We start from the raw sequence: 18600 nt of genomic DNA, 5'->3' as shown, positions 1-18600 counted from the left end.
TTCAGTTCAGCTCCCTCTTCTTGCATTTTATTATAAGCAGTCAGGAGGAACCATACTGGTCCTTTAACAGTTTGCTGAGCAACCTCTACAGCTAAAAACCCACTTGTTTGGATATTCCATTTTATTTTATTATAAAAATCAATTTTTATAGTTGCTATATGTTGTCAGTGTCTGATATAGTAATTCATAATTTGTAAAGGTTATATTCCAAATATAACCTTTATAGTTATAGTTTATAGTTACCATAAAATATTTGCTGTTATTTCCTTGTTGTACAACGTCCTTGTAGCTGATTTTATACTTAATAGCTTGTACCTCTTAATTCCCTATTCTTATCATGCCCTTCCCCTCTTCCCTCTCCCAGTTTGTAGCCACTGTTTGTTCTCTATATCTGTAAGTCTGCTTCTTTTTTCTTTTATTCACTAGATTCCACATATGTGATATCATACAGTATTTTTCTTTGTCTTCCTTATTTCACTTAGCATAATCCTCTGCCCCAGGTGCATCCATATTGCTGGAAATGGCAAAAAAAAATTTCTTTTTTATGGCTGAGTTGTATTCAGAACAGATCAGTCGCTCAGTCCTGTCCGACTCTTTGTGACACCATGAATCACAGCACGCCAGGCCTCCCTGTCCAACACCAACTCCCAGAGTTCACTCAGACTCACATCCATCGAGTCAGTGATGCCATCCAGCCATCTCATCCTCTGTCGTCCCCTTCTCCTTTTTCCCCCAATCCCTCCCAGCATCAGAGTCTTTTCCAATGAGTCAACTCTTTGCATGAGGTGGCCAAAGTACCGGAGTTTCAGCTTTAGCATCATTCCTTCCAAAGAAATCCCAGGGCTGATCTCCTTCAGAATGGACTGGTTGGATCTCCTTGCAGTCCAAGGGACTCTCAAGAGTCTTCTCCAACACCAACAGTACAAAAGCATCAATTCTTCGGCGCTCAGCCTTCTTCACAGTCCAACTCTCACATCCATACATGACCACAGGAAAAACCATAGCCTTGACTAGACGGACCTTTGTTGGCAAAGTAATGTCTCTGCTTTTCAACATGCTATCTTGGTTGGTCATAGCTTTCCTTCCAAGGAGTAAGCATCTTTTAATTTCATGGCTGCAGTCACCATCTGCAGTGATTTTGGAGCCCAGAAAAATAAAGTCTGACACTGTTTCCACTGTTTCCCCATCTATTTCCCATGAAGTGATGGGACCGGATGCCATGATCTTCGTTTTCTGAATGTTGAGCTTTAAGCCAACTTTATCACTCTCCTCTTTCACTTTCCTCAAGAGGCTTTTGAGTTCCTCTTCACTTTCTGCCGTAAGGGTGGTATCATCTGCATATCTGAGGTTATTGATATTTCTCCTGGCAATCTTGATTCCAGCTTGTGTATCTTCCAGTCCAGCGTTTCTCATGATGTACTCTGCATAGAAGTTAAACAGGGTGACAATATACAGCCCTGTCGTACTCCTTTTCCTATTTGGAACCAGTCTGTTGTTCCATGTCCAGTTCTAACTGTTGCTTTCTGACCTGCATACACATTTCTCAAGAGGCAGGTCAAGTGGTCTGGTATTCCCATCTCTTTCAGAATTTTCCACAGTTTATTGTGATCCACACAGTCAAAGGCTTTGGCATAGTCAGTAAAGCAGAAATAGATGTTTTTCTGTAACTCTCTTGCTTTTTCCATGATCCAGCGGATGCTGGCAATTTGATCTCTGGTTCCTCTGCCTTTTCTAAAACCAGCTTGAACATCAGGAAGTTCACGGTTCACGTATTGCTGAAGCCTGGCTTGGAGAATTTTGAGCATTACTTTACTAGCGTGTGACATGAGTGCAATTGTGCGGTAGTTTGAGCATTCTTTGGCATTGCCTTTCTTTGGGATTGGAATGAAAACTGACCTTTTCCAGTCCTGTGGCCACTGCTGAGTTTTCCAAATTTGCTGGCATATTGAGTTCAGCACTTTCACAGCATCATCTTTCAGGATTTGGAATAGCTCAGTTGCATTTCTATCACCTCCACTAGCTTTGTTGGTAGTCATTCTTTCTAAGGCCCACTTGACTTCACATTCCAGGATGTCTGGCTCTAGGTCAGTGATCACACCATCGTGATTATCTGGGTTGTGAAGATCTGTTTTGTACAGTTCTTCTGTGTATTCTTTCCATCTCTTCTTAATATCTTCTGCTTCTGTTAGGTCCATACCATTTCTGTTCTTTATTGAGCCCATCTTTGCATGAAATGTTCCTTTGGTATCTCTGATTTTCTTGAAGAGATCTCTAGTCTTTCCCATTTTGTTGTTTTCCTCTATTTCTTTGCATTGATCACTGAAGAAGGCTTTCTTATCTCTTCTTGCTATTCTTTGGAACTCTGCATTCAGATGTTTATATCTTTCCTTTTCTCCTTTGCTTTTCGCTTCTCTTCTTTTCAGAGCTATTTGTAAGGCCTCCCCAGACAGCCATTTTGCTTTTTTGCATTTCTTTTCCATAGGGATAGTCTTGATTCCTGTCTCCTGTACAATGTCACGAACCTCATTCCATAGTTCATCAGGCACTCTATCTATCAGATCTAGGCCCTTAAATCTATTTCTCACTTCCACTGTATAATCATAAGGGATTTGATTTAGGTCATACCTGAATGGTCTAGTGGTTTTCCCTCCTTTCTTCAATTTAAGTCTGATTTTGGCAATAAGGAGTTCATGGTCTGAGCCACAGTCAGCTCCTGGTCTTGTTTTTGCTGACTGTATAGAGCTTCTCCATCTTTGGCTGCAAAGAATATAATCAATCTGATTTCGGTGTTGACCATCTGGCGATATCCATGTATAGAGTCTTCTCTTGTGTTGTTGGAAGAGGGTGTTTGTTATGACCAGTGCATTTTCTTGGCAAAACTCTATTAGTCTTTGCCCTGCTTCATTCCGTATTCCAAGGCCAAATTTGCCTGTTACTCCAGGTGTTTCTTGACTTCCTACTTTTGCATTCCAGTCCCCTATAATGAAAAGGACATCTTTTTTGGGTGTTAGTTCTAAAAGGTCTTGTAGGTCTTCATAGAACCGTTCAACTTCAGATTCTTCAGCATTACTGGTTGGGGCATAGACTTGGATTACTGTAATATTGAATGGTTTGCCTTGGAAACGAACAGAGATCATTCTGTCGTTTTTGAGATTGCATCCAAGTACTGCATTTTGGACTCTTTTGTTGACCATGATGGCTACTCCATTTCTTCTGAGGGATTCCTGCACGCAGTAGTAGATATAATGGTCATCTGAGTTAAATTCACCCATTCCAGTCCATTTCACTTCGCTGATTCCTAGAATGTTGACATTCACACTTGCCATCTCTTGTTTGACCACTTCCAATTTGCCTTGATTCATGGACCTGACATTCCAGGTTCCTATGCAATATTGCTCTTTACAGCATCAGACCTTGCTTCTATCACCAGTCACATCCACAGCTGGGTATTGTTTTTGCTTTGGCTCCATCCCTTCATTCTTTCTGGAGTTATGTCTCCACTGATCTCCAGTAGCATATTGGGCCCCTACTGACCTGGGGAGTTTCTCTTTCAGTATCCTATCATTTTGCCCTTTCATACTGTTCATGGGGTTCTCAAGGCAAGAATACTGAAGTGGTTTGCCATTCCCTTCTCCAGCGGACCAAATTCTGTCAGATCTCTCCACCATGACCTGCCCCACGAGCATGGCTTAGTTTCATTGAGTTAGACAAGGCTGTGGTCCTAGTGTGATTAGATTGACTAGTTTTTTGCGAGTATGGTTTCAATGTGTTTGAATTGTATTACATTGTATATATGTGCATTCCATTCATCTGTCAATGGACCCTTAGGTTGCTTCTGTGTCTTGAAAGTGTACTGCTATGAACATTGGGGTGCATGTATATTTTCGAGTAGAATTTTTGTATTTTCCAGATATATACCCAGGAGTGAGATTGCTGAGTCATATGGTAGTTCCCTTTTTAGTTTTTTTTAGAAACCTCCAAAGTGTTGTCCACAGTATGAATGGATGCACTAAGTGAGAAGTTAAAAGCTTTTAACAAAGAGCCAAACAACCAAATAGAGATGAAGAGCACAATAACTGAAATAAAAAATACACTCGAAGGAATCAACAGTAGATTGAATGGTACAGGGCAACAGATCAGTGAGCCAGAAGACAGAGTAGGGTAATTCACTGCCGCTGAAATAAATACTCATTTTTATTGCTTGCAAGCTCTCTTTTTCACAGAACTAGAACACCAGTTCAGCCAAGTTCTTTGCCTTTTATCACATGGTTATCTTGTCTTGGTTTCCAGTAACGTGTTCTTCATTTCTATCTGAGGCTTCACCAGGATGACCTTGAATGTCCATATTTCTACTAACATTCTGTTCATAATTATTTGTTTATTCTCTAAGAAGATAGACTGCCTCTCAAGCTCTCCTCTTTTCTTTCTGAATCCTTACTAGAATCACCTCTAACATCTATAGTTCTACCAATATTGTCCTCACAGTAACTCAGGCTTTTATTGGCATGTATCTCAAAAACTTCTCCAAGCCTCTGCTCACTACCCAGTTTACAAAGCCCCTTCCACATATTTAGGTATTGTTACAGCAGCAGGCTATTTCTTGGTACCAGAATCAGAAAGGAAAAGGAATGATCTATATTAAATATATATATATATATATATATATATAATCATAAGGATAGGAAAAAGATCCAGTTGGTAGCCCTAGAAAATATATCAGCATTTGAAAACTCATAAAATTTAAAACATTAACTCTGGAATGGGACAAAGTTAAAGACCTAACAAACTGGAAGAGAGAACTAAGAATTGTACCCAAGATGCAGCATAAAGAAAAACATTGAAAAAATTTTGAGATATGGTGTTCAAGAATCCTTGTTTAATAGAATTTTAATGGGATGCTAGCAAAAGATAATAGAGGAATGTTACAGCAGGATATTCAGAGAGAGAATGTCTGAGAAGTTTTAATATGCATAAATAAAAATCAATAAGGAAAACACTTATCTACAGTGTACTAATCCAATAAAGGTTAGAAGAAGGAGGACAAATGAAGCCATTAGAAACTGCTGATGAAACTAAACTATGGAATAAAATGGTGTAACTCAAAATACATTGTAGTGACAACAAATGTAAATAGATTACATGACTCTGGTTAAATTAAAAATAAAATTACTAGCTTAGATATTAAAAAAAAAAAACAGTTATATGGTGTTTATAGGAGACACTGACACAAAAACACGCACACCACCAAATCTGTGCACACCCACCCTGAAAAGAAAATTTCAAAAGAGAAAAAGCAAAAGAGATATTCTAGGCATATATGGACCAAAAGAAGAGCTGAAATAAAAATATTATTCAAAATAGAATATAAAGCAGATGCATTAACATTAATAAAGAATATTTATGAAGAGTATAAAATTATAACTTTGTGTATGCTTAATATAGATGTAGACTGTAACCCCCCTCCAAAACAAACAGCTATAAAAACTCAGAATTACAAAATAAAATTGACAAACTTAATATCATAATGGGAGAGTTTAACACCTCTCTTAGAAACTACTAATTTGGAGAATATACAGAGAGGATTTGAGTAACACATATGCTGCTGCTAAGTCGCTTCAGTCGTGTCCGACTCTGTGCGACGCCATGGATGGCAGCCCACCAGGCTCCTCTGTCCCTGGGATTCTCCAGGCAAGAACACTGGAGTGGGTTGCCATTTCCTTCTCCAATGCATGCAAGTGAAAAGTGAAAGTGAAGTCGCTTGGTCGTGTCTGACTTCGCGATCTCATGGACTGTAGCCTACCAGGCCCCTCCATCCATGGGATTTTTCAGGCAAGAGTACAGGAGTGGGTTGCCATGTCCTTCTTCAGAGTAACATATATAGCATGATTTTAAATATATATATATATATATATATATATATATATCTATCTATCTATCTATCTATCTATCTATCTATCTTTGTACCCAAAAGAGAACCCAACAGAGAATACATACTCTTCTAAAGCATGCATGCAACATTTAAAAGTTTAAAATTTACTATATACTTGCAGTCACAAAGAATCACAATCATTCACATATTATCTAGTCACTATTCTATTAAAATTAGAAATTAGCTGTTACAAATAGTAATGAAAATCCTTCAGTATGGGAACCTGAAAAAAAAGAAAAGCATAACCAATGTATGGATTAAAGAATAATTCACAAAATTATAACATGTATTAACTGAATGATTGAAAAACTAAAATACTAAAAAATAAAAATAATTATTTGAGATATAGCTAATGCAGTGAAATAAAAATGGAATATATATATTACATTCATATTCTAGTCAATATATCATAATTTTTAATCACCATAAAGATAATTAGTTTCCTCTTAAAGCCTTTCAATAGCTGTCTTTCTGGAATCAATCAATATTTTCATCCTTAGTATCTTTGCTTTGCTTTTCAAAAAAGTTAACCTTAATTACATCACTAAGTGAAAATTGTCTGATGATTACACAGATCTTACTAGCTATAGTAAAGACTAATATCAGAAAATCAAATCGTCTTTTATTCATTCTACATTAGACAAGTGGGTCCTTGTATAGTTTATCAGTTCCTAGAGTCTTTTCTAAAATTAATAACTTGATTTTCTTGGTGAGTATCCTAGGGGGAAGCTAACCTTTATTTGTCATTTCCACATGGCAAGAATCTCCTCTGTGAGTTACAGTTGACAGACTGTTTTCAGCTTTTCTTTATCTCCTGTTATTTCTCCTCTTCAGATTTGAGAGACTTTTGTGTATCTTTCTTGGCCTAAAAACTCACAGATACACTGCCCAGCCATGTTTTTACCCCTTTTTGTTATGGAATTGTTTCTACTCAAAAGAAAATTTATACAAGCATGCGATTATTCCCAAATATATCACACCGATATCCCATTTTTGCTAGATGAATAAAAACAGTGACTACCAGAACTTGTGAACAGTAAAGACTGTAAAGTCATATCTAAAACTTATGTCTTACTGCTACTCACTGAAATTCCATTTGTGCTGTTTTCTACCTCTTCGGTTTTAAAATTTGCAGTCATTACCAGTCAATGTAATTTCTGTACTCTTAGAAAAATTCAAAAGTTCATTTATACCTTTTTTTAGTAGACATTTACCCAGGCATTAAAAGTAATATAAAATTAACACAACGAATAATCATTTACCAGAGGAATTTGGATTGTTGAGCTATGTATAAAAATACCAGTGTAATTCCTGATGGTGCATAGCAGCATAGGAGCCAATATCTAATGGGGTCAAATGTTTATGCATTATAAAAGAGCAATTAATTTGAGCTGGAATGGTCACAGATGTCTCTTGTGAAATTTCTGAGCGAGTAGAACCCAAGTAGCTATCTAGTTTGTGTATATTTAGAGACAAAGAGGAGTTGATAATTATACTTAGAGATATGCATGTATCTTGTTCAGGAAACAGTGAAGTGTCTGACCCAGCTAAAGAAAAGGATCTACACTGAGAGATAGTGAAGAAAAAATGGATTACTGGAGCAGGTTGCATTGTAGAGGATCTTCTGTGACCTAAGAAGATAAACTAAGAGCAGTGTTGATATATGTATGTTCCTAGGATCGTTCATTAATAGGGTTCCTCCAAAACGACCTCTCAGGTCAGATGTGGAAAATACTGAGTTTCTTTACTGTGAGTCTTCTCTAAGACATTAATATGTTAATGGGCATTTTGATTTCCGGTAGGAAAATCTAGCATTTCCCAAACCGATTTGACCCTGGAACCCTTGCTATGGAAACAATGCATGGATCAAGTATTCTATATATATTGGTATCAATCTCAGTCTACAAACTGTAATATATTAAGATATGTACTGTTGTATAGTTTTAAATGGTACATTCCTAGTGTAATCCTTTGTTCCCAGATTGGCATAAATTCAAAGTCTTTCCATTTTCTCCATGAATGTATCATGTTCTGGGGTCTTCTAATGCTAAGGAGTTAGGTGATTGTGGAATGAGGCATGACATTTATCCACTGTGTCATCTGTGTATGCTGGACATCTGCTGAAAGGTCCTACTTGCTCTCTTGTCCCAGGTGATTGGCCTGTACCACTATTACTGAGACATGTGTTACTCAAATCCAGTGGTTCTCTTTGTTCCTTCCATACGGTAATTCTCATGTTGATGGGAATAACTTCACTGATCTGTTCCATGTTGAGGTACAAGAAATTCTGTATGAATGTACGATGCCCCATCTTTCTTAGACATGTTATTTAATTGTTCTCTGGGGGCTTCCTAATTCCCCTTGGTTTCTATTTATGAAATGTGGCATGTGTTCCATACACCTAATGATTTAAGGCTTTTCCCATGAGGTTTCCACCTAGATCTTTACCCTCTGCCATGTGTTGTTGTTGTTTCCTAGGAAACTAAGTTTTCAAAACGCATAAGCCATAAAATGCTCTCTGTTTCTCTTATGCTTCTGTAATTTTTTATCCTCTGAGGAAATGACCTAGCTGTCCCTTAGTTTTTCTAATGGTTAGTTTCAAACCAGCTTTTTCATTCTCCTCTTTCACCCTTTTCAAGAGACTCTAGTTTGTCTTCACTTTCTGCCATTAGAGCGGTATCATCTGTATATCTGAGGTTGATAATTCTCCCAGAAATCTTGATTCCAACTTGATTCCTCCAGCATAGCACTTCGCATGATATACTCTGCATATCAATTAAATAAGCAGAGTGATGATATACAACCTTTCTAAATCATGAGCCAGTCCTCTGTTCCATGTTCGATTCTAAGTGTTGCTTCTTGACCGGCATACAGGTTTCCCAGGAGGCAAGTAAGGTGGTCTGGTACTCCCATCTCTTTAATCATTTTTCACAGTTTGTTGTGATCCACATGGTCAAAGGACTTCCTTGACAGCTCAGCAGGTAAAGGTACCACCTCCAACACAGGAGTCTCAGGAAACATGGATTTGATCCCTGGATCAGGAAGATTCCCCTGGAGGAGGAAATGGCAACCTACTCCAGTATTCTTGCCTGGAAAATCCCATGAACAGAGGAGCTGGTGGGCTACAGTCCATAGGGTTGCAAAGAGTTGGACACGACTGACAACTGAGCACCATGCATACATACAGTCAAAGGCTTTAGCATAGTCAGTGAAGCTGACTATAGATGTTTTTCTGGAACTCCCTTACTTTCCTCAGTAAATAATGAATAACTCATTGTCTTTGTAGTCTTCTGTGGAGCCCTTTTCTACGGTGACTCTTGAAAAGCCTCTCTTGCTGTTGGGAACTCTTCTTCCACCATATGAAGTAGGCCGGTTTTCTTGTTGAAGACGTGGGGATCAACCCAGAGCCAACTTCAAACAGCAGACATGTAGCTTACTCCAGGTTGAGCTGCCAAGTGCTTAAAAGTTCATAAGTGATCTTAGTTGAGACCCAAACTGCCAGTTGAGCCTCTACCAAAGTGTTAAACTGAATCATAAGCAAATGAAATGGTTCTCTAACCTATTTTTATTGCATCAATATAAAAATGGACAATACAGTACAAAAAATAATATGGTAGGAATGAAAGAAGAAATACTTTGGGGGGAATATTTTCTCAAATACGGATATATGGGATCAAGAAAAACTGAAATGGTATAAGCTGGGACCTTGAAAGGTCTTATTTTTCATTGAATGATCCAAAGTAGTTTTCTTGGTTGAAGTGCCTCATGTTCATTCTTGTGCCAGGAAATTCATTTATTTCTGGATAAGATCTGAGCATTTAATTCAAACTCAACAAAATTATGCAAATATTTTGTAAAAAGTGTTCTTGAGTGAGAGATTTATTATAGGATAAAGAAAAAGCAAGGATAAAGTGTGATTATGGGGACTGTAATCTTCGGGGCCTTAGAATACTGTAGACAGGTCAGTGGATGGACCCATCCTTGATGAGGTCATGGCATCATACTGCAGTTGTCCCTTTTTGTAAAAAACTGTCATTCTCACTTGGATTCAAGAGATTGTTCTTTTGTCACTGATGAAATGAAAGCAAACAGTTAACTTAGTTTGAACATGTTCTCAGATATTCAGTTCAGTTCAGTTCAGTTCAGTCGCTCAGTCGTGTCTGAATCTTTGCAACCTCGTGAATCGCAGCATGCCAGGCCTCCCTGTCCATCACCAACTCCCGGAGTTCACTCAGACTCACGTCCATCGAGTCAGTGATGCCATCCAGCCATCTCATCCTCTGTCGTCCCCTTCTCCTCTTGCCCCCAATCCCTCCCAGCATCAGGGTCTTTTCCAATGAGTCAACTCTTCGCATGAGGTGGCCAAAGTACTGGAGTTTCAGCTTTAGCGTCATTCCTTCCAAAGAAATTCCAGGGCTGATCTCCTTCAGAATGGCCTGGTTGGATCTCCTTGCAGTCCAAGGGACTCTCAAGAGTCTTCTCCAACACCACAGCTCAAAAGCATCAATTCTTCAGCTCTCGGCTTTCTTCACAGTCCAACTCTCACATCCATACATGACCACTGGAAAAACTATAGCCTTGACTAGACGGACCTTTGTTGGCAAAGTAATGTCTCTGCTTTTCAATATGCTATCTAGGTCGGTCATAACTTTTCTTCCAAGGAGTAAGCATCTTTTAATTTCATGGCTGCAGTCACCATCTGCAGTGATTTTGGAGCCCCCCAAAATAAAGTCTGGCACTGTTTCCACTGTTGCTAGGCTCAAGTAGTACTAACTCTAATCTCATGAGAACTTCTTCTAGCCCTATTAATTGCTTCTTTACAGATTTGTTTTACATCAATTATCTTATTTAATCTTTACAGCAATCCTAAGATTTAGATATTTTTATTCACATTTTAGAGATGAAGAAACTGAAACTGAGCTAGAACAATTGGCCAAAGTTAACGCAACTGGTAAACAGTGGTACAAGAGTTGATAGTCTGGAAAGTTTTTCTGACATTAGTCCTTTTTTTCCTCAATGATGCTGGTTTTTTTTTTTTTTTTTTTTCCAACCTAATTCAAAGGCACTAGAAACCTGCAGTGCCTCAGGGACCACTGCCCAGAAAAAAGGAAGGAGAGGGGAATAAACCAGGCAGTGCTCTGGGCCCATCAACCTAGGTTAAGCCAGAGCACATCTTTTATATATGAGTTGCATTTCAAGTTTTATTTTAAAAATTTCCAAATGTGATAACATACTGGGCGGTTCATTTTGAACTGTGGTATTGGAGAAGACTCTTGAGAGTCCTTTGGACTGCAAGGAGATCCAACCAGTCCATCCTAAAGGAGATCAGTCCTGAATATTCATTGGAAGGACTGATGTTGAGACTGAAATGCCAATGATTTGCCACCTGATGTGAAGAACGGACTCATTGGAAAAGACCCTGATGCTGGGAAAGATTGAGGGCAGGAGGAGAAGGGGACGAGAGGGTGAGATGGTTGGATGGCATCACCGATTCGATGGACATGAGTTTGAGTAAGCTCCGGGAGTTGGTGATGCACAGGGAGGCCTGGCGCGCTGCAGTCCTCGACCCCAAGGACTTGGGGTCACTGTAGTCCTTGGGGTCACAAAGAGTCAGACACGACTGAGCAACTGAACAGAACTGAACCATGATGTCTCCTAAAGCTTACTAGTAGCTTCCTGAAATCAGAACAGTCTTATCCTTTCTTTGATCTCACAAGTGGGAAACTGCCCATGTCTTGGAGCAGATGGAAATTACTGCCCTTAGAATGTGCTTTGGGCTCTAGGATCTCCCATTGACCCCTGGCAGCCTTTCTGTCTTTGGCATCAAAGCCAGTTACATTATTCACGTACCTGCAACCTTCTCACTGTTATCAATGATATCAGTGATATCACTGTTATCACAACTCACTGAGATCTCTCCAAAGAGAGAAGTGATATCTTCTCCAAATATCTTGAGACAGTTTTCAATGAGAAATTGTATGAAAGAAATCTGTAACACGAAGGGGCAAAAAATGGGGTATTACTGTACATATGGTGTAATAGTAAATCACATTTCATCCATGAATCTTGGCTCTAACAAACAATGCAAAAGAAGTCTGAGAAAAATTCAGACTTGATTAAAAATATATATATATACATCAGCTTTTTCTAAGAAATAACTGATACTTTCAAGAGTACTTTGGGCTCAAATTTTAAAATTCTTTAAGTCAGTGGGCTAGTTATAATATGTGGTCTGCTTTAATAACTTAAATTTTGTAATGATGGTTACATGCTTAAAACCAGGATGACTTTTAAGCACCCCACACAGGATGTTTGGAGCAAAAATGTATATTCTCTTATTAAGTTTTATTTATTTATTTTTTTTAATTTTATTTTATTTTTAAACTTTACATAATTGTATTAGTTTTGCCAAATATCAAAATGAATCTGCCACAGGTATACATGTGTTCCCCATCCTGAACCCTCCTCCCTCCTTCCTCCGCATACCATCCCTCTTTCCTAGTTTTATTGAGATAGGATTTATATATAGCATCTTATTAAAACTTATAAAGTATCGAATACAACACAAACTGTGAAATTCACTTCGGTGAAGAAATATCTGAAACGTGGGTAGCAGAGGTTTCTGTGCAGGGTGGGAGGGTTTGTGAAGGAAGAAAGCATCTGGAGAGAAAACATGTCTGTCTGTCTAACTACATTGCCATGCCTCACACTTGCTGTCTGGGGCAGCTTGGGGAAGAGCTGTGATCTTATTAGGCATGTTGTGGCTCTGTTAGGATGTTCTGAAATATTTTACTAGCTTCCTCATTCTCTGGCGGAGACACAACGGAAGCCAAATACTTTGCTGAATGAGCCACAGCTGGCAGAGTGCGGCCAGTATGTGTGGAGCCTCAGGTGCTCATATTGCCCAGGCCGCCAAGATGTGCCGACAGTGACCAGATGTATTGGGTGTTGTCATCATTGGGTAATGATGAAATCATAGTCTGGAGGCTTGTACACCCTCAGTGATTAGGCTGAGAGTTGAACCTTCGCTCTCCGATTGCAAAGCCACGTTTTTTCTATCATATCATCCTACTCTTACCTCTCTATCGTTTAACCTCTTGGGTGGCAAAGGGGAAGTGAGTCAACTGTTCTCAGTTATAATACACCTTCCCATGCCCAACCAGAGTAGGACTCTGCCACTCCAAGGCAGTGTAATTAAAATGTGCACTTTAAAAACTGGTTCATCAGAGTTACTACTGCAGACTTCAGGTTTAAGATGGGGACTCTGCTCCGCAAGGCATAAAAATGAGAGATCTCATTACCTGTTTGGTGAGGTTTTCTGAGCTGCCAGAATTAGGCAGACAAAGAAGGCTTGGTGTAATACACACTGATAAATTATAAGCTGTCATCTGATTGGATGAGGAATGTTGCTCAATATTGTGTAAAACTGCAAAAAGATATCGCAGAAAAACTACATTGGCTCTCGGCAGCTGGTTTAGAAGCCTAAGGACAGAAAAAAACACTTATAAATAAAGCGAGTCATTTTGCTTAGTAAGTGGGAATACAGAGAACAAATTACTTCTTTTTATACCATGTACACAGTCCATTCTCACAGTTCCAGGCATGAATGCATACAAAAACGTTTCACTGAATTTAATTCCTGAACCAGGTAAGACCTGCTCTGGTTAGTTATGTGTTTGTATTTAAGATCATACCACTGGCGGATTGGTTCTTTATCATCTCATTTTAGACCAGTGGATTCATCTCCAACACTTTCATGTGTTCAGAAGGTGTAAAATGGTCAAGCATTCCATGTTAATAAGATTAGGGGAAAAACAGCAATTACAGTGTCACCAATAAGGCATGCATCTCTCTTCAAACTGGCTTCCATGGGCATGATCAAGTGAAACCTCGTAATACTGGTCATTATTTTAGAGGACACAGCTGTAAACTATAAGCTAATATTTTCCTAAGAGTATGTTGGTTGTATTTTCTCAGAGTTGAGTAATTATTGCATCATTACCTCTGGGTCGACGTTATTTTCTCCTGCTCATTCCCTTGATCAATAACATCAAGCCATTTATCATACAGACTGGCTGTAAATATGCTTCCTTGGATATTTCGAAGAAAATCCTTATATAGATCAAAAAGCATATATTATTCTTAGGATAAATTCAATGGAGAAATTGCAAAGAAAATATTTAGTGGAAAAATTCAATTCAGTCCACAATTCCTTCACAGCCACCCAGACTGATTCACACAGAGCTTGGCTGTCATTCTCCACAGCCTTGCACACCCAGAAGTAGTGGATGGAATTTCCCCAACTAAAATTAGAAGCATAAAAGCAGAGTCTGGGCTGCAGTGAGAATGAAGCTCAAGCTCCTTCTATCGCCTGGAACTTACTCTTTGTGTACATGTTAACACATTAGTACAAACTGGCAAGGTCTGGTGATAACTGATCCTAAATCCTATTAGTTTCTTGAAAAGAAACGCACATGCCCATTTTGTTTCTTTACTTCAGACACATGCTTACTCGTAATTCAAGAAAGAGAAGTTCTGAAATAAACAAAATTACACCCCTACATGCTCTTATACACATATTAAGAGAAAACCTGAAGTATGTGTGCTCCCTGGGAAAAAACTAGTATTGAAATAGCTTCAATCGTTTTCTTAAAAAGAAAAAAATCATTCTGACTGGTGTGAAATGGTACCTCATAGTGGTTTTGATTTGCATTTCTCTGATAATGAGTGATGTTGAGCATCTTTTTATGTGTTTGTTAGCCATCTGTATGTCTTCTTTGGAGAAATGTCTATTTAGTTCTTTGGCCCATTTTTTGATTGGGTCATTTGTTTTTCTGGAGTTGAGCTGCCAGGTTCGATACACGATACTGGATGCTTGGGGCTGGTGCACTGGGACGACCCAGAGGGATGGAACGGGGAGGGAGGAGGGAGGAGGGTTCAGGATGGGGAACACATGTGTACCTGTGGCGGATTGATTTTGATATTTGGCAAAACTAATACAATTATGTAAAGTTTAAAAAATAAAATTAAATTAAAAAAAAAAGAAAAAATCATATAAAAGTTCAGTTCTACAGACTTTTAAGCAGCAGGTGTTAGAAATAAATCAAAAGCCCCAAGGGTAAACTACATGTTACCCTTACAACACTTTGAATGGAATATATCCACCCAAAGAGGAAACTGAAAATTTAGATACATTGCAACTTGACACCTGTGGGAGAGAATATACAAATGTCAGCTTCCTAAGAGGAGGCCTGGAAACTTTATCCTGATGATCAAGGCTTCCTATCGTAGAATGGGGCCTATTAAAATAGATGAAGTTGTAACCTGTTGTGCAAGACTGAGAGGAAATGATTGCATTGCCTTGCCAGTTTCAAAGGCACAACTTGCTTCCACTGGTCTTAATATACAGCCTGACTTCTCTTAATAGTATCTTCTTTAGGCAGTGTTTCTAAGCCATCTATCATGATTGTAATCCTGATAGTGTTTGCTTCTTTCAGTACTTATTGAGCTGCTGTTTGTGTCTGGCACTCTTGAGTACTGAGGACAGAGTATGAAGATAATGTACAAAGACTGAGGCCTCTCATACTTTTTCTTCTAATTGGTATACAGTACCCAATCATGGTCATCAGGGTTTCACTAGGCTTCTTATGGAGTGTCCGCAGTACATTTGGAAGGAGGAAGCACTCCATTTCAGTTCAGCCATTCAGTCCCGTCCTACTCTTTGTGACCCCATGGACTGCACACCAGGCTTTCCTGTCCATCACCAACACCTGGGTCTTGTTCAAATTCATGTCCGTGGAGTTGTTGATGCCATTCAACCATGTCATCGGCTTTGGCTTCTGGGAGTCTGGGAGTGTGTGGTAGGGCCCTTGCCTTGTGTACCAAACCACATGCACTTGGAGTGTGTCTCTTCTCTCTCCTGAACCCTGTGCTGTAGAATCCATTGGTGAGACTGAGTATGGTTAAGCCAGGACATGACTCATGCAGAATATGCCATGGGTATTTGCTATTGGACCTCTGTTTATAGACAATTTAATGAAAAACTCAAAGTGGTTCTGACTATATATTCATTTCTGATTTAGACCAACTCCATGGTTGCTTTGACATATGGTATTCTCAAGGCCAAAGTTGCAAGGTTTGATTCCCCACCAAGATCAATCAACTTTAGGAAGAGAAAACTTTGGGACTGTCTAAGACCTGTACCCATAAGTAGCCACCCGGTTCTTACTAGTCTGTGCTTATAGCATGGAAACAGGCAAGAGCCTAGAAACACTTGCTCAAAAATCAAATCAGTTCCAAGTGTGCACCTTTGAGAGGGTAGCACTCTACTTGCTATTTGCATACCTAGTGTGTATTATTATGGGTCCAGTGTAGTAGGGGTCAACTCTAAATCATATCTGCACTGTTGCTATTATCATACAATCGAACATTAATAGGGGACAAGGAAACACCATATGTTATTTGGTTTCTAAGATAATTTTAATAACCTGTCTGTAGTAATTACTACATGAATATATTTTTGTTCATAGCTGCTAACAAGCACCAAGATGGATTGATTAATTTTTTTCTTTCTGTTGTATTATCGCCCTGGTAGAAAATTAACTACACACTTGTGATTTAGCTGTATCATTTCAAATTCAGTCTATTTTTTATATAAATCTATTGACTTTTGTCAAATTCCAAACAGATTTTGATTGTTGCACTCGCTTTAATAATAAGATTTATAAGATTAGGCACGTAGTAAAACTGGTTACCGTGTAACTGTAACCTTGGCTGGTGGGCTAAACTTACAAATGTTAACAAAGCCCATTAAAGATGGTAAGGGAGATAAAAGGAGGAACAAATGGTGGAGTCATCCCTACACTAATTTTCAAGTAAAAGGCATTGTGAAACAGGGGAAGGAAGGATGATGAAGTGATCAGAGATTTTGGTGGCCTCACTAAGCGTTTTTTGATTCATTGTAAGCCAAATGGGCTTCCCAGGTGGTGCTAGTGGTAAAAAAAAAACCTGCCTGCCAATGCAGGAGATGCAAGAGATGCAGGTTCGATCCCTGGCAGGAAGATCCCCTGGAGAAAGGCATGGCAACCCACTCTAGTATTCTTGCCTGGAGGATTCCATGGACAGAGGAGTCTGCTGGGCTACAGTCAATGAAATCACAGAGAGTCGGCTGCGACTAGGAGACTAACACACACAGACACACTCACACACACACACACACACACACACACACACTAAACACACGAGTTTACCATAGTGAGTAAACATCTGTCCTGCCTCCATGCTAAGTTGCTTCAGCCGTGTCCAGTTCTGTGCCACCTCATGGACTATAGCCTGCCAGACTCCATGTCCATGGGATTCTCCAGGCAAGAATACTGGAGTCGTATGCCAGTCCCTGTTCCAGGGGATCCTTGCAACCCAGGGATGGAACCCAGGTTGCCTGCATTGAAGGCGGATTCTTTACTGTCTGAGCCACCTGGGAAGTTGCTTCTGTTAACTGTTTCCAAAAGCTTAATATGAATTTTCTTTTGGAAATGTGGCCTTCATTAGGAAGGTGATGAGGAAGTCATCCAAAGCAGGAAGCTTGTTTTGGTAAACACTCAATGTGTAAGTGGGTATTTTGAAATATATTGTTATTCTTTTGCATGGAGTGTTCCGGAGTCAAGATGTGCAACGAAAAAGGAAAATATCTAATGTATGGGGCTTATAACATTTGAGGTACCTTCCTTCAGTTTTGGCTTTGTGAAGTGTTTTTCACTTTTCAGACCCTTCCTCTCTTATGCCTATTAGGTTTCTTGGGCACTCATAATGAAGGACCAGTCATATAGCTTCAGATTTACCGTGTGTGGATAATGCTCAAACGTTCCTTACCTTTAAGACCGACGATATCACAAGAACTGGTTCATCATTCAAGTTCACTGTGTCTCCACAGTTTAGTTTGTTCTTTAAGGCTCTGCATGATTTTATACTGGCTGATTTTCTGAAGATGCCTTCTGTGAATGGCCCTTTTTTATTGATAAAGGAAAGCATATCCTATAGGGAAGGAAAGAAAAGAAAACTTTGGGACGTTTCATGTCTAGAAGCCCAGAGCACAAGCTTGCTCCTGTTTTGACAGAGCTGTGGTATATGAGGGTACAGTTCTAGAACAGCACCGAAGTCAATTTGAAATTTTTTCTTCAGTGTCTCTAAATATATTTTCGACCCAAGAAGCGATTTGACATTCATACATTGAAAGATTTTAAACACTTGTGTAATCAGATTTTCCGTTTCTATGAATTTACTGTGTTAAACGTCTCTGCTTTGAGGCCTTTGTAGATTCACCCTCTCCTCCTTCACCACTCCTTTCTCATTATTCCCTATTATAGATGCTCTTCCCTACGTGTGGAAATCTTTTTCCCATATTCATTCTCGTTTTGTTTATTCCCCTTCCAGGGACTGTCCACCCCATTCAGTCCTGTTTCCTGTATTCCCTCCCCTCAAAATGAAGCTGAATACGCCTCTCCTCCTTCTCCGATGACATTCCTCTCTCATCAGCCTTTCTAGTTCCTTTTCCTGTATTTTCATGTCCTCTGCTATCTGCAGAGTTAGAGAGATAACAGATATTGGAGCCAGGTTTTTCAAGGAATGTGGAATCTGTATGCCAGTCATCCACTGTGTGACTTTGGGCATAGCAC

At 39.2% G+C, this 18600-nt stretch overlaps 1 pseudogene; it reads right to left on the bottom strand.

Moving 5' to 3' along the window:
- Nucleotides 1-8001: 8001 nt before the first annotated feature.
- On the bottom strand, nucleotides 8002-17956 carry LOC129657377 (rho GTPase-activating protein 20-like; annotated as a pseudogene).
- Nucleotides 17957-18600: the final 644 nt, after the last annotated feature.

Source organism: Bubalus kerabau, chromosome 7, assembly GCF_029407905.1.
Source record: "Bubalus kerabau isolate K-KA32 ecotype Philippines breed swamp buffalo chromosome 7, PCC_UOA_SB_1v2, whole genome shotgun sequence".
In the NCBI taxonomy this organism is placed as follows: domain Eukaryota; kingdom Metazoa; phylum Chordata; class Mammalia; order Artiodactyla; family Bovidae; genus Bubalus; species Bubalus kerabau.
This window is presented reverse-complemented; position numbering and strand designations above follow the sequence as displayed.